This window comes from Microtus oregoni, unplaced genomic scaffold (genome assembly GCF_018167655.1).
Source record: "Microtus oregoni isolate MIOR12 unplaced genomic scaffold, Mior012 000050F_008, whole genome shotgun sequence".
Classification (NCBI taxonomy): Eukaryota; Metazoa; Chordata; class Mammalia; order Rodentia; family Cricetidae; genus Microtus; species Microtus oregoni.
In genome coordinates this window covers 248,393-261,286 of record NW_024543232.1, presented here as the reverse complement: position 1 = coordinate 261,286, position 12,894 = coordinate 248,393, and the positions used below count along the sequence as shown (strand labels likewise).

The following is a 12,894-nucleotide window of genomic DNA, read 5'->3' as shown; positions in this document are numbered from 1 at the left end:
CTCTCTCTCTCTCTCTCTCTCTCTCTCTCTCTCTCTCTCTCTCTCTCTCTCTCTCTCCTTTAATGTCCCACTAAGTCCACTTAGTGCTTCCCCCCCCACACACACACATAGCAAATGGTCAGCCTATAAGTTACAACACCCACAAAGAAAATGATTCTTTGTACCCCAGCAGCCATAAAATACCAATAGCACATCGGCTAAGGTGCAGCCTCATGCATCCTTACCCCATTCACACTAGACTACTGACTGGCTTCATCTTGTGTGGGTCTTATGCGGGTGACCACAGCTACCATGAGGTCATAAGTTCAATAAACGTGTCATTTCCCGAAGACAGCATTTCACAATACTCATCCCCCCCCCATTCTCTAGATCTTACATTCTCTCTGCCCCCTTTCCAGTGCTGCTCACTGAGCATTAAGGATGGGGAGGTTGGTATGAATATTCCATTTTGAGCTGAATACTCACAGTTAGTTTTTCTTAGTACTTTGACCAGTTGTGACTTTATTACCTGCTCCTCACTGTAAAAGGAAGCTTCTCTGACCAAGGTTAAGAGCAGCCCAGGTCTTTGGGTACAAATAGAAATATTTAGAAGGCAGGCTGACAATATGAACATTTAACAAAGTAACAATAGTAGGTGTCCCCTCTTGAGCTTAGGACCTCCTAAGCCATGGGCTTTTAACCGGGTATACAGTACCTGACATGAATTCCCTCTATGGAGCAGAACTCAGATTCAGTCTGAAAGTGGTCAGCTAACCCCAATATTCATGCCACTATTGCCCAGTAAGTGCATCTTACTCTGGGAGGTTGGTATTGCAGCATTCGGGGTCCATTGCCAGGTAAGACCACTGACAAATATTTTTTTCCAGTGTCTTGTGTAGCACATTCTGGCACTATGAAATCTAGCTAGTAGGGAAGAAATTTCCTGGTCATTTTAAGATAGATTTCTTTATGTCCTTCAACCAAAGTATGTGGTATCTTTAGCAGTCGTTATGGTGGGCATCCAAGAACAATGGCAATAGTCTGTGTTGTTTTGGGTACCTCTAGCCTCTTCCTGAACAATAACTCTCTGAAATTTTTGTTTGGTATCCTGTGTCTTCTGGGAGCAGCACTGTCCACCCATGCAGGATACTGCTGTTCAAACTCCTTTTTCTTCTAAATCCAGAATGCTAACCATTACATGGTGGGACCAACCCTTCAAACTCCTTTTTCAGAAAAATTCTATTTTATAATTAGCTAGGCAATGGTGGTGGATTTTCATAAGGCTTCTTAGTTTTATCAACTCCCTACCCCCTTCATCTCCCCCACCCCTAAATCCCATTAATTCTTAAACCTCTAATCGTACGTTTTACCACATTTTCTCACATATTACATGAATTCTACTATCCCTATTACATTTTTTTTTGGGATTTTTAATTGGAATGCATGGTAGTAGTAGGTTTCCATATGGCTTTCTCATACACCCTTCATTTTGGTTAACCTGCCTCTTGCCCCCTGGTTTTCCCCACGTTCCCTCCACCTTCCCTGCTTGAACCCTTTCCACTCTCAGTGTCCTCCCTCTACTTGGATTTTACCTGTATTTTACTTTCCCCACTCCATTACTGTATCCCTTCCTATTGGCCACTTTCTAATTTCCTGGGTTCAACTCCCCACTCCATTACTGTATCCCTTCCTATTGGCCACTTTCTAATTTCCTGCGTTCAACTCCCCACTCCATTACTGTATCCCTTCCTATTGGCCACTTTCTAATTTCCTGGGTTCAACTCCCCACTCCATTACTGTATCCCTTCCTATTGGCCACTTTCTAATTTCCTGCGTTCAACTCCCCACTCCATTACTGTATCCCTTCCTATTGGCCACTTTCTAATTTCCTGCGTTCAACTCCCCACTCCATTACTGTATCCCTTCCTATTGGCCACTTTCTAATTTCCTGGGTTCAACTTGTACTTAAAGTTTAAAATGCAAAGCAGTCCAGAGCTCTGACGCACATATGAAAGAGAACACGCAGCATTTGCCACTTCTGGGCCTGGGTGATCTCACTCCATATATTTTTTCCAGTGCTATCCATTTCTCTGCAAATTCCATGCTTTCCCTTTTCATATCTAAGTCATATTCCATTGTGTGTACTGCATTTTCCCTCTCTGTTTATCAGTTGATGGATATCCAAATTAATTCGGTTTCCTAGCTCGTGACTAGAGCATCAGTGAACATGGCGTGTAGATAAGACTGCAGTAGGATCTAAAGTCCTTTGAGTATATACACGGGAGTGGCACATGTCAGGTAGCGCTCAATAAATGTCCTATGTTGTGCAGGACAGTCTTCCTTAACCACATATAATCAGACCCAAATTGTCAATAGTGCCGTGTTAAATCCTGCTCTAGTTCTAATGAGGAAAAGAAGGTTTTGTGTCTTAAACCCTTTTCTGTGTTGGAGTAAGATTCATTTAACTTAAAAGTGAGCCATGTTAAATGATATTTGCTTCCTTAGTTATCTTTGGGTGTGTGATTTAAGGACAGGTTCTGAAATTATGCCAGTATCTGAGATAAATGATCAGGATTTTTAAAATACGGGCATAAATCAAGTAGAAATTTAATTAGAGCTAGTGAAGAAGTTTCAGTGATACGGCCATTTACAAAATAAATAATATAAAAATCAATAGCTTCACTATGTTTAGGCAATAGTTGTTGGGAAATACAACCAAGAAAAGGCCCATTAACAACTTCAGCCAAAATTATTAAATGCCCAGGAATAAGCTTTGGAAAATATGCATGACTTAGATGGGGAAAGCAACAGTTTTACTGAGATATATGGAAGATACACTGAGTAATGAGCAGCATCACTGAATGACCAGACTCGGTAATATCAAAGTGATATTTACCTCCAAGTTAATCTATCCATCCAATGCAATTCTGGTGAAGCCATAGTTGTTTTGGGGAAGAAGGAAAGGAGCAAAGGACTTGAAATTTTCTAAAATTCAAGTGTAGGAATAAATGCAGGAGACCTTCCGTTCTTGATGTTGTGTTAAGCAAGTAATGATGGATTGGTTTCGGGAAAATACATCAAAATGCATGAGTTGATGCTCTTCCTGTAAGTTTAAAATGTTATGTAATGTAGACTTAAATAATTCTAGGGCTGTAATAATTGAGATTCTATTATGTAGCAGGCACAGGAAGAAAAAAAATCAGTGAAATATTTTAAGACACAGAAACAAGCCTGTGTGTATGATGGTGGTATTTCAGTTCCGTGGGGGAGAGGGCAAAATAATGAATAAATGAATTGTAATAGCTGGCTAACTGTTGTTTGCTTAAAATATTAATCATAAGAAATATTGTATGAATTAAAGGTAGAAAATAGAGTCCATAAATATTTTAAGGGCATAGGTGAATATGAAATTATGTAAGTAATGTTTCCCACACTGGCTACAAGAACATGTATTTATGTCTAATCCTTAAATAATATAGGCAAATGGTTTCAAAATAAAACTATAAATACTACAAATAGATGTAGTACACCCCCTCTGCGCTGCATCCCCTCTGCATTCTCCATTCCCAGCTTAGCACTGCTGTTGTGTTCTTAGCCTTTCACCTTTAAAAGTTATGATTATTATCGTTACTATGGGGGGTGGCACATACGCCATGGATTGCAGGGAGAGTTCAGAGGACAACTTTTCTTGAGTTTCTCTCCTTCTGCCTTTAAGTGGGTTCCAGGGACAGAACTCAAATTGTCAGGCTTGCATCACCCATCACCTTGCGGTACTGAGCCATCCCGGAGGCTCCAACCTCCCATGTTTTTCAGACGTGGAGAATATGTTCTATATCCTAGTGTGTACCCTGCTTTTTCCCCTTGTAAATTTTATACTATACTTGTTTGAAACCTTTTAAACCTGATTTCATTTCACATCATTGAGAGGCTCTTCAGCATCTTTTTAATATCATCATAGTATTCCATGTTCCGGATGTATTATAATTTGTATATCCACTCCCTTGGTAATTGTTGTATTAGTTTCCTCATTTTGGTGATGCAAACAGTAATGTAGTGGATATGATCTTTATTACATTTATGTATTTGTGTGTATGTGTGTGCCATAGAACATGTGTGAAGGTTTGAGGACAACAGGAATCCATTTAGTCCTTCCATGAAGTACCCACCCCACCGTGTGAATCCTGGGTATGAAACTTTAGGCTTGGTGGCAAGCATTTTTACCTGCTTCACCATCTCTCTAGCCCTGGGTATCATTTTATGTGGCATTTCACAAGTACACAAGAACATCTTACATATTTATTGCGGTAAAATGCACATTAAAAAACTTTACCATTTTAAGTGTACAGTTAGTCACTTCTAGGTATATAGTTCTTTGACTTACGCACACATGTATTTTGTGGCTGTATTTGCATTCTTTATGGATATGTTTCCTGAAGAATATTTCTATCTCAAATGATAGATGCATTTGTAACATTTAAAACTTTGACCATCCATTTCCCATAGGAACCATACCACTCTTCACTCTCATTAGGGATCCATGATGCTGCCTGATGTTTTCTTGGTACTTAGTAAAGTGTTAATAGTTTTGAAGTACTTGTCATCTGTTTTGTGAAATTTCTTTCAATGTAGTTACAATTTGCAGTTTTCTCTTAAAATTAGATTCAGCACTTTTTCTTACGTCTTTTAAAATATAATTTTGAGACCTAGATTAGACTATAAAAAGGGGGAAATGATGGAAACGTTTGACTACTTATAGAATAGTAAGAAATTAGAAGCCATTGACAAACTGGGTTAGGAGACTATTTACAACATATGGCAGAATAAATAGCCTTGCTATTTCATGTTATTAAAAACCACTAGTAAGAGCTGAGGATGCTCCCTTCTCTTTCCAGTTCGTTGAGTGTTTTTATCGTGAAAGGGCATTGCGCTTTTGTCAAATGCAGCTTTTTTCTTCTCTTGAGATGATAATGTGTTTTTTAATAACAGTATAATTGACATATAATTCACATCTTGCAATTCACTCTTTGAAATTGTACAATTCAGTGGGTTTTAATATAGCCACAGAGTATACAACCACCACCAGAATGTAACTTGAGAACATTTTCATTACCCCTAAAAGAAACCTTGTAACCAGTTAGCAGTCACCCTTCATTAAGCCACCTCCCTTCCCACCCCTACAGCCCTTGGCAACCACTAATACATTTCTGTCTATGACTTTGCCTATTCTGGACATTTTATGCAATTGAAATCATGCAGTACATTGCCTTTGTGCGTATTTCTTTCATTTAGCTTGGTCGTTCCCAGATTTGATCGTGCTATAGCATACAACAATGCTTAATTCCTCCTTGTTAATTCTGGTAGACTAGAGCGCCAAGAGCCTAACTTCTTGTTAGCATAAAGCTCTCACCATTTAATCACTTACCACCAAATCTTCACCTTCTAAGAGGAACTCCTTCAACTGAAACTACTTCATGCTCTGTTTTACAAAAAGTCACTTCTTTGTGGGGGAATTTTGGAGCTCTCTATTCTTAGGACCAGCAGTTAGCTCTGGGGCAGAATCTTTCTTTGACCCAGGGCTTTGGGTGCTGCGCAGTGGTAAGAGCCACTGGCCTTGATTGCCTCTTCACATGGGAAACTTTGAGCTGCGAATGAGCTTAGGCAACAGGATCAGAGTGGGGTGGTTGAATCCCTACTATTCTCCGCCTTCTGGCATGAAGTTTCTATCCTATGAATGGGAACTGGCTCAAAGAAACAAGTCCCAGAAGATTTGGCTGTACTCACCAGGAATTTTGCCCTTCACATCCGTGTTGGAGATGATGAGAATGCTGGCTGCTTGCTTTCTCATGGAAGCCATGTCTCCCTTGATTCAGATCCAGAGCCAGAGAGCAGCCCGTCTACTAAGCCACTGTTATCTGGAGTGTTATTTGTACAAAGGCAAGCAAGGGGGTGGGAGGAATGCAGTGAGTTATGGCTCATATGCCATATGTAGCCCATCACTGTTAGACCACTGACTTTTAACAGATGTTCTTGAAGAAAGCTTTCTTCAGTCACCGTATCCCCTTAGGATAATTTCCAGCAGTTTACATTTTTTAAAAACCACTTTCACCGGTTTCAAACAGTTTCACAGGAGTTCTTATGCTGCACTTCCAGGGAGGGGATGTTTCTTATCTGTTTACTGTTTCAGTGAGGTCGCTAGAAGGCTGTTAGCAGGCAGTACTGATGAGCATTTTTAAAATACAACTTCTGCTACTATCTTTTTTAACCAAAGACCTTTTATTTGTAGTTGTGTGCGTCTCCATTCTTTGCTCATATTTCCCCAATGCAAATGAATCTTGCACTGGCGCTCTACTTGTGGAGAGTTATTTTTTTAGTCACTGTATTTTCCTTGCTGCTCTGATTTTTAGGTTGCTTCTATCATCTACTACTGTGGCCACCACTGACAATTCAAGTACCATGTTTCCTACAATGTCAAATGTTCCTGCCTGTATGGCTTCCCAGGAACTCTCAAGTAAGTTTTATTCATTTTAAAGAAATTGATGTTTTCATGAGCCTGCTTAACTCAGTTTGCCAATAGAAGCTATGGATTTTCTGCATCTTAAAAATAATCACGATGTTTGATTCCATCGATGACGGTTGATATCAGTAGTTGCTTTGCTTAAGGTTTATTGTCATAACTTTAGCTGTGAGGTTTTTAAAAATTATTATGATTAATATCTTAGTTGTTTTTCTATTGCTGTGGTAAGACACTATGCCCAAGGCAACTTATAGATAAAAGAATGTTTTGGGGTTTGCTTAGAGTTTCAGAAGGTTAGAATCTATGGCCATCATGATAGGGAAAATGGCTGCAGGCCGGCACGGCACTGGAGCAGAGGCTGGGAGCTTACATCTGATCCACAGCCAAAAGTCGGAAACAAAGCACTTAGGCTGTGAAGTCTGTTTAGTTTTACTCTATAAAAAGGCATTCTAGAAGGGGTAAAACAACCCAAAATCTCTGCTATGTAAATAAAACTTGGAGAAGCTTTTACTAACCAGGTTGACAGATACGCATGTCCAGTCTTAGCTAAGACGTAGAGAAGTAGGCACTTTTCCCTATTGACAAAAACACAGTGGTTTAATTTTTTCCAAAATCACTTTGGTGGGTCACTTTTACAATATACACTAAGATTTAGAATATATCCTTGATTTAGTCTGATGATTTAACCCTATGATTTGGCAAATTAATTTGGGAGAATTACTTTGCAAATAGTTGTGTTTTTATCCAAAATATGTACAGAAATTTTGTGTATATTGCAAAATTGTGGGGTTTTTCTTTGAAACTTAAATAGAACTTACCAGTGAGGCCATCTGGGTCTGGCATTTTCAATATTTATGGGAAGAGTTTTGAGAATTGATTAAATCCCCTTAATGGTTATAGAGCTGGTTAAGTTATGTTTTATATTTTAATGAATCTCTCCAGGAGTTTTAATTTTCAGCATAAAGGTTAATTTAGATGCCTGCTGTGCACTATATCACTTCATATTGCAACAGAGTTGAGTTGAAATCTATGTTTTTGATTTCAAGTTCTTATTAACAAATGACTCCCCATATTTCATTTTAAAAAATGTCTTGAATGACTGAGGCTTAACTGACATAAGCTTCTCATTTCTTACTAATACTGTAAATTCTTACCAACACTATTTTATTTTCTAGTCACAACCTCAACGACAACCACTACCACTGTTACCACCAACACCACTACTACAATTACAAGTGGATTCAACCTGTATCTGAAACCACCAGCATCACCTTGGCATAACGACACTGGCTTAATCCGTGTGGCTTCTCTGCCGGTTACCATGACTGTAAAGTAAGCTTGCTTATTTGAAATTTTGTGTTTTGGATTATCACTTCATAGGCATAATTGCATGGGTAGCTTGAAACTAGTATTTTACGAATCAGTTGAGGGAACAGGGCAGGATTTTTTCATATTTAGCTCAGGAAGTTGAAGCGTCAACAGGCTCTGCAATACTGTTATATAGTCATTACTATTACTACTAGTAGCTATAATTTATTGTGCAATTCTGTATATTTAGCAAGATGACAATTCTTTAGGAACATCATACCATTTAATATCCACAGTTATCTTGTGAGATAGATTCTATTTGGGGTGCTGTTTTATAGCAGACAGGAACCCAGAGATTAGGTAGTTCTTTACTGGTCACACACATTGTAATGTGTGCGTCATGATAAAGATTCAAGCAAACTCTAGAGCTTATATAAACTTGCATATTAAATGAGGCATCCTGTGTGCCCTTTGTACCATTCCTGCGATGACAGACCCTTGCGTTACTATAGTGTCAAACAAAGCTAGAATATTGTCATTGGTGCCGTCATGATACAGAATAGGGGGCTGGAGAGAAGGCTCCGTGGCTAAGAGTACTTGCTGCTATTCCACAGGACTAGAGTTTGGACCGCACATCAGAACTGCCTAGAACTCCAGCTCCAGGGGCTCTGGAGCCCTCTTCTGGTCTCCATGGATACCTGTACACATGTACAGGCACTCACACATAGAGATACACACATAAAAAATAAAAGTAAATATTAAAAATAATAAAGAAAAACATACAAAATAGTTCTGTCTCCACAAGGGTTTCTCTTGGTGCCCTTTTATGAGCACATCTCTCCTTCTTTCCTTAACTTGGGACATTAATTAATCTCTTCTTCATTTCCATATTCACAATATTTTAAGAACATAGATGCAGACATGGCCCACATATGTCCTCTAATAATTGGCCTTTCTTTTCATTAAGCGTAATTCCTCCAGTTCCACCCAATGGCTTGATCTCTCTCTCTCTGTCTCTCTCTCTGTCTCTCTCTGTCTCTCCTCTCTGTCTCTCTCTCTGTCTCTCTCTCTGTCTCTCTCTCTGTCTCTGTCTCTCTCTCTCTCTCTCTCTCTGTCTCTCTCTCTCTGTCTCTCTCTGTCTCTCTCTCTCTCTCTCTCTCTCTCTCTCTCTCTCTCTCTCTCTCTCTCTCTCTCATTCCTGAGTAGTATTCCATGCTATTTTGTATAATGTAGTTTGTTTAAGCATGGAAGTATTGATTGACATCTAGGTCACTTAAAGGTTTGAGACTGTTGATATGAACATTTGTGTATACATGTTTTTGTGAACCAAAGTCTTACTTGAAAATGAAATGAAATTTATTTCCTGTCACTGCTGAAGCATGCATGGGCAGCCCATATATGGCAGTTCTACTGAACTTGTCCATATTGGCTTTCATGGTCTAAGTTGATGAGGACACCTGACCAGGTCTCTTCCTCAGGAGGGCACCAGATTTCATTACAGATAAGTTGTGAGCCACCATGTGGTTGCTGGGAATTGAACTCAGGACCTTTGGAAGAGCAGGCAGTGCTCTTAACCTCTGAGCTATCTTCCCAGGCACATCGGCGCTTGTCAGTATAACGTTTGTATATTTATTACTTTTAGGTGCCGAATACTTTCCCAGAGTGGCTATGGCATTCTGTGTATCTACCAGTAGTGTAGGAGTTACCTAGACTGTCCATATTTTCTTGCTTGGTTGTGACAATGTGACATATTTTTACTACCCTTCTTAAAGATAGAAAGCGATCTTATTGTGGTATGAATTTTGACCTTAGGTCTTTGAGAACTTGATACAATGTGCTTTGATTATATTCATCCATGCTCTCCTCCAGCTCCCCACAGGCCCATCCAGATCCTACTCATCCAACTCTGGGTTGTCCTTTCTTTTTTTTTTTTACACCCATCAAGTCTGATTGGCCCTGACCATAAATTATTGAATATGTGAACTTCCTCTTCAGCTACCCTCTCAAAGAAAACTTACTGTCCCTCTCCTAGCAGCCAGACTGAGGGTGTGACTTCATGCCCACCTCCTCTCTCCATGTTGGCATTTGGACTGGCTTGGGCTTGCACCGGTCTCATGCATGCTGTCCCAACCTCCGCAAGCTCATGTGTACAGCTGCCCTGCTGGGTCCTTATTGTCATCTACGACCTCTGGCTCTTATACTTTGATCCTCGTTAGCTATGGTACAATGATAGATATGTTTGTACATTTTAGTATTTTATGTACTTTTTGTATGTATGCATGCTGATTTTGTTTTTGCTTTTAAGTTTTGATATCAGAATAACATTTAACGAATCACTTCCAACCTTACAGCTTATAAAATGCTCCAGGAGTCATTCTTATTCCTATTTTCTAAAAGAAATTCTAGAGTTGATACTAATTCTTTAACTACTTTTTAATGAAAACTTCTGTGCCCAGATAAATGTCTCGTAGAATCCTCTAAATTAAAAATAAACGTATTTAATAGATCCAGTATCAGTCTGACTGTCTGATTCATCTTTAATAAGCTTCAGCAGTGTGTGGTTTTAAAGGAACAGGTCCATTCTTTTTCTGCATTGTCCAATTCATGAGCATAAAGTTGTTTGTGGCCCTCCCTTATTGTCTTTCCATATTGGAGCTATATTCTTGTTTCATTTCTGATGTTGGTGGTCTGTGTCTTTCTAGTGTGAATTTTATTGATATTTCTCTAAAGAACCAGCTTTTGTTTCATTGATTATTCTGTAAAACTTCCCTGTTTTCAGTTTCATTGTTATCCACTGTTGGTTCTTTTCTCCTGGTGATACTGTGTTTATTTTCTTCTCGCTAGTTTCTTAGCGGATGATCTTAGACTATTGATTTGAGGCATTTTCTTCTCATGCCAGCCTTTAGTGCCCTGCATTTCCTGCGGCCCACATCTTTCATTATGCTCTGATTGCATTTCGAGCCATGGATTATTCGGAAACATGCTGTTTACTTTCCAAGCGTTCTGAGATTTTTCTTCTTTTCTTTTGTTATTCGTGATAGCCAGTGAATGTACCATATGATTTCAGCTATTTTATATCCAGGGTTTTTTTTTTGTGCAGGAGAAGATGGTCCATCTTGCAGAATGTTCCATGAAAACCCAAACATTCTGTTTTCTTGTATTGCATGTAATGTTCTGTGTGTATGTCTGTTAGAATCTGTTATGGTATTTTCAGATTTTGGAGTTTTACCATATTTTATTCTTGTAGTTTCTTCAATTGTGAAGACTGGATTTTTGGAGTTCTCAATCAAATAATTTTGGATTTGTCTTATTTTCTTTCTTTAGCTTTATTAGTTTTTCTTTTGAGAATATTCTAGTGCCCTTTATAGTTATTTTTATTAATTTTGTTTACCACACAAAGAAATGGGCATCACTATAACATTTCCATATATATACATATATATGTGTGTATATATATATATATATCATAATTTGCTTTTATTTACACCCCTGCTGCTGTCCCCTATTTCCCATACCTACTTCTTGTTATTAATCCCTTCCTTCCCCCTAAATAGTTCCCTCTTCTCTTTTCATGATTATTTATTTTGAAAGTGTACGACTTTTTCCTAACCTCAGCTTCAGGTATGAAGTCCACTATCATTCAATTGCTCTTCTCTTTTAAGTACATTTTTTCCTATGTCTATTTTTCGCTTCCACAATTTTAAAACTTATCTCTCCCTTTCAGAAGTCCAATTGCTCTGTGTCTCCCCATGGATTTTGTAGGGCTGTTTCCATAGCATAGTGGTTACCACAGTTGCCTCACCCCGTGGCTTTTCGTGAGTTATTCTACTTCTGCTTGTTTAACTTCTTGAATCTTTACATTTATATCTTTTGCCAAATTCTCAAAGTTTGAAACCTTTTCTTTCCAATAATTTTTATCAGACCCATTCTCTTTTTCTGGAAATTCTCTTGCATACATTTTTATCTCAGTTATTATTGTCCTCTTATGTCCTTGAGACATTTTTCGTTTGTCTCTGTTTTCTCTTTGCTGGTCTGTAAATTTTAATTATCTACCATTAAGTTCACTGATTGTTTTCTGTAAGCGCCGCTCTAGTGTGAAACCCTTCAAGTAGGCTTATTCTAGTTATTATATTTTTCAGTTGTATATTTTCCACTTTCTCTATAATCCACATTTCTTTTCTGATTTTATTTATTTCAAGAGGATTAAAAATTGCCCTCTTCAGACATTTTTAGTGACTGTTTTAAAATTCCTTTCAGACAGTTCCCAGCGTCTGATACCTTTTAATGTTGTCATCTGTGATGCCAGCTTTTTCTCTTTCGAGTGATTTTCCCGGTGCCTGATACGGATGGCTTTTATTGTGTCATGGCCATTTGCCTATTATGTTAGGAGTGTTTGGGTCCTATTTATATCTGCTGTCTTTTCGCTAGATAGTCCCTTTGTTGAGACCTAGTGCGAAGGGTGGGTGTGCTTTTATGTTTTGCTTCCCACTGGGCCTTGCCCCCGGCACCCCAGCAAAAACGGAGCACTGAGTCATACTGCCTCACTGCACCTGGGTGGCATGGAAGTTCAATGTTCTTAGTTCTGCTGGCTCATTTCCTGTGCAAGTGGGACACTGTACCCCACCACTTCCCTTCCTCTTGTAGGAATGTGAGCCCAGCTTGCAGGTGGGCCCTGAAGCCCCAGATGAAGAGGCGGGTGATGAACTAACTCAGTGCTTTAGCTGATCCAGGGGTAGGCAAAATTTCAGCTGCTTGGACCTTGCTGACAGAGAGGACACAGGATGCCAACTACTCTACCTCATTCTGCCTTGTATGGTAGAATTGATGCTACATGGATGTTCTCTTGACATGGAAGCTTGGCCCTCTGCTGGGCCTCGCTGACACAAGGCTTATGGAAGAAAGGACATAGTCTTTTGATTGGCCTCCTTCATTTTTTGTTTTGCCCATTCAGGTGGAGGTTAAACTCCCCACCAAGTCTCGTTGACTCCCAGAATGGAGGAATGGGAGTCCAAACTTGTCTTAGAGCATTCATTCAGGCTTTGGAGGTTAGATTCTCTACTGGGTTTGTGTGATATCAGAGCAAAAGCTGAAGT

At 39.1% G+C, this 12,894-nt stretch overlaps 1 pseudogene; it reads left to right on the top strand.

Moving 5' to 3' along the window:
* LOC121436935 overlaps positions 1-12,894 on the top strand; it is a 63,083-nt pseudogene that overhangs the window by 18,558 nt on the left and 31,631 nt on the right.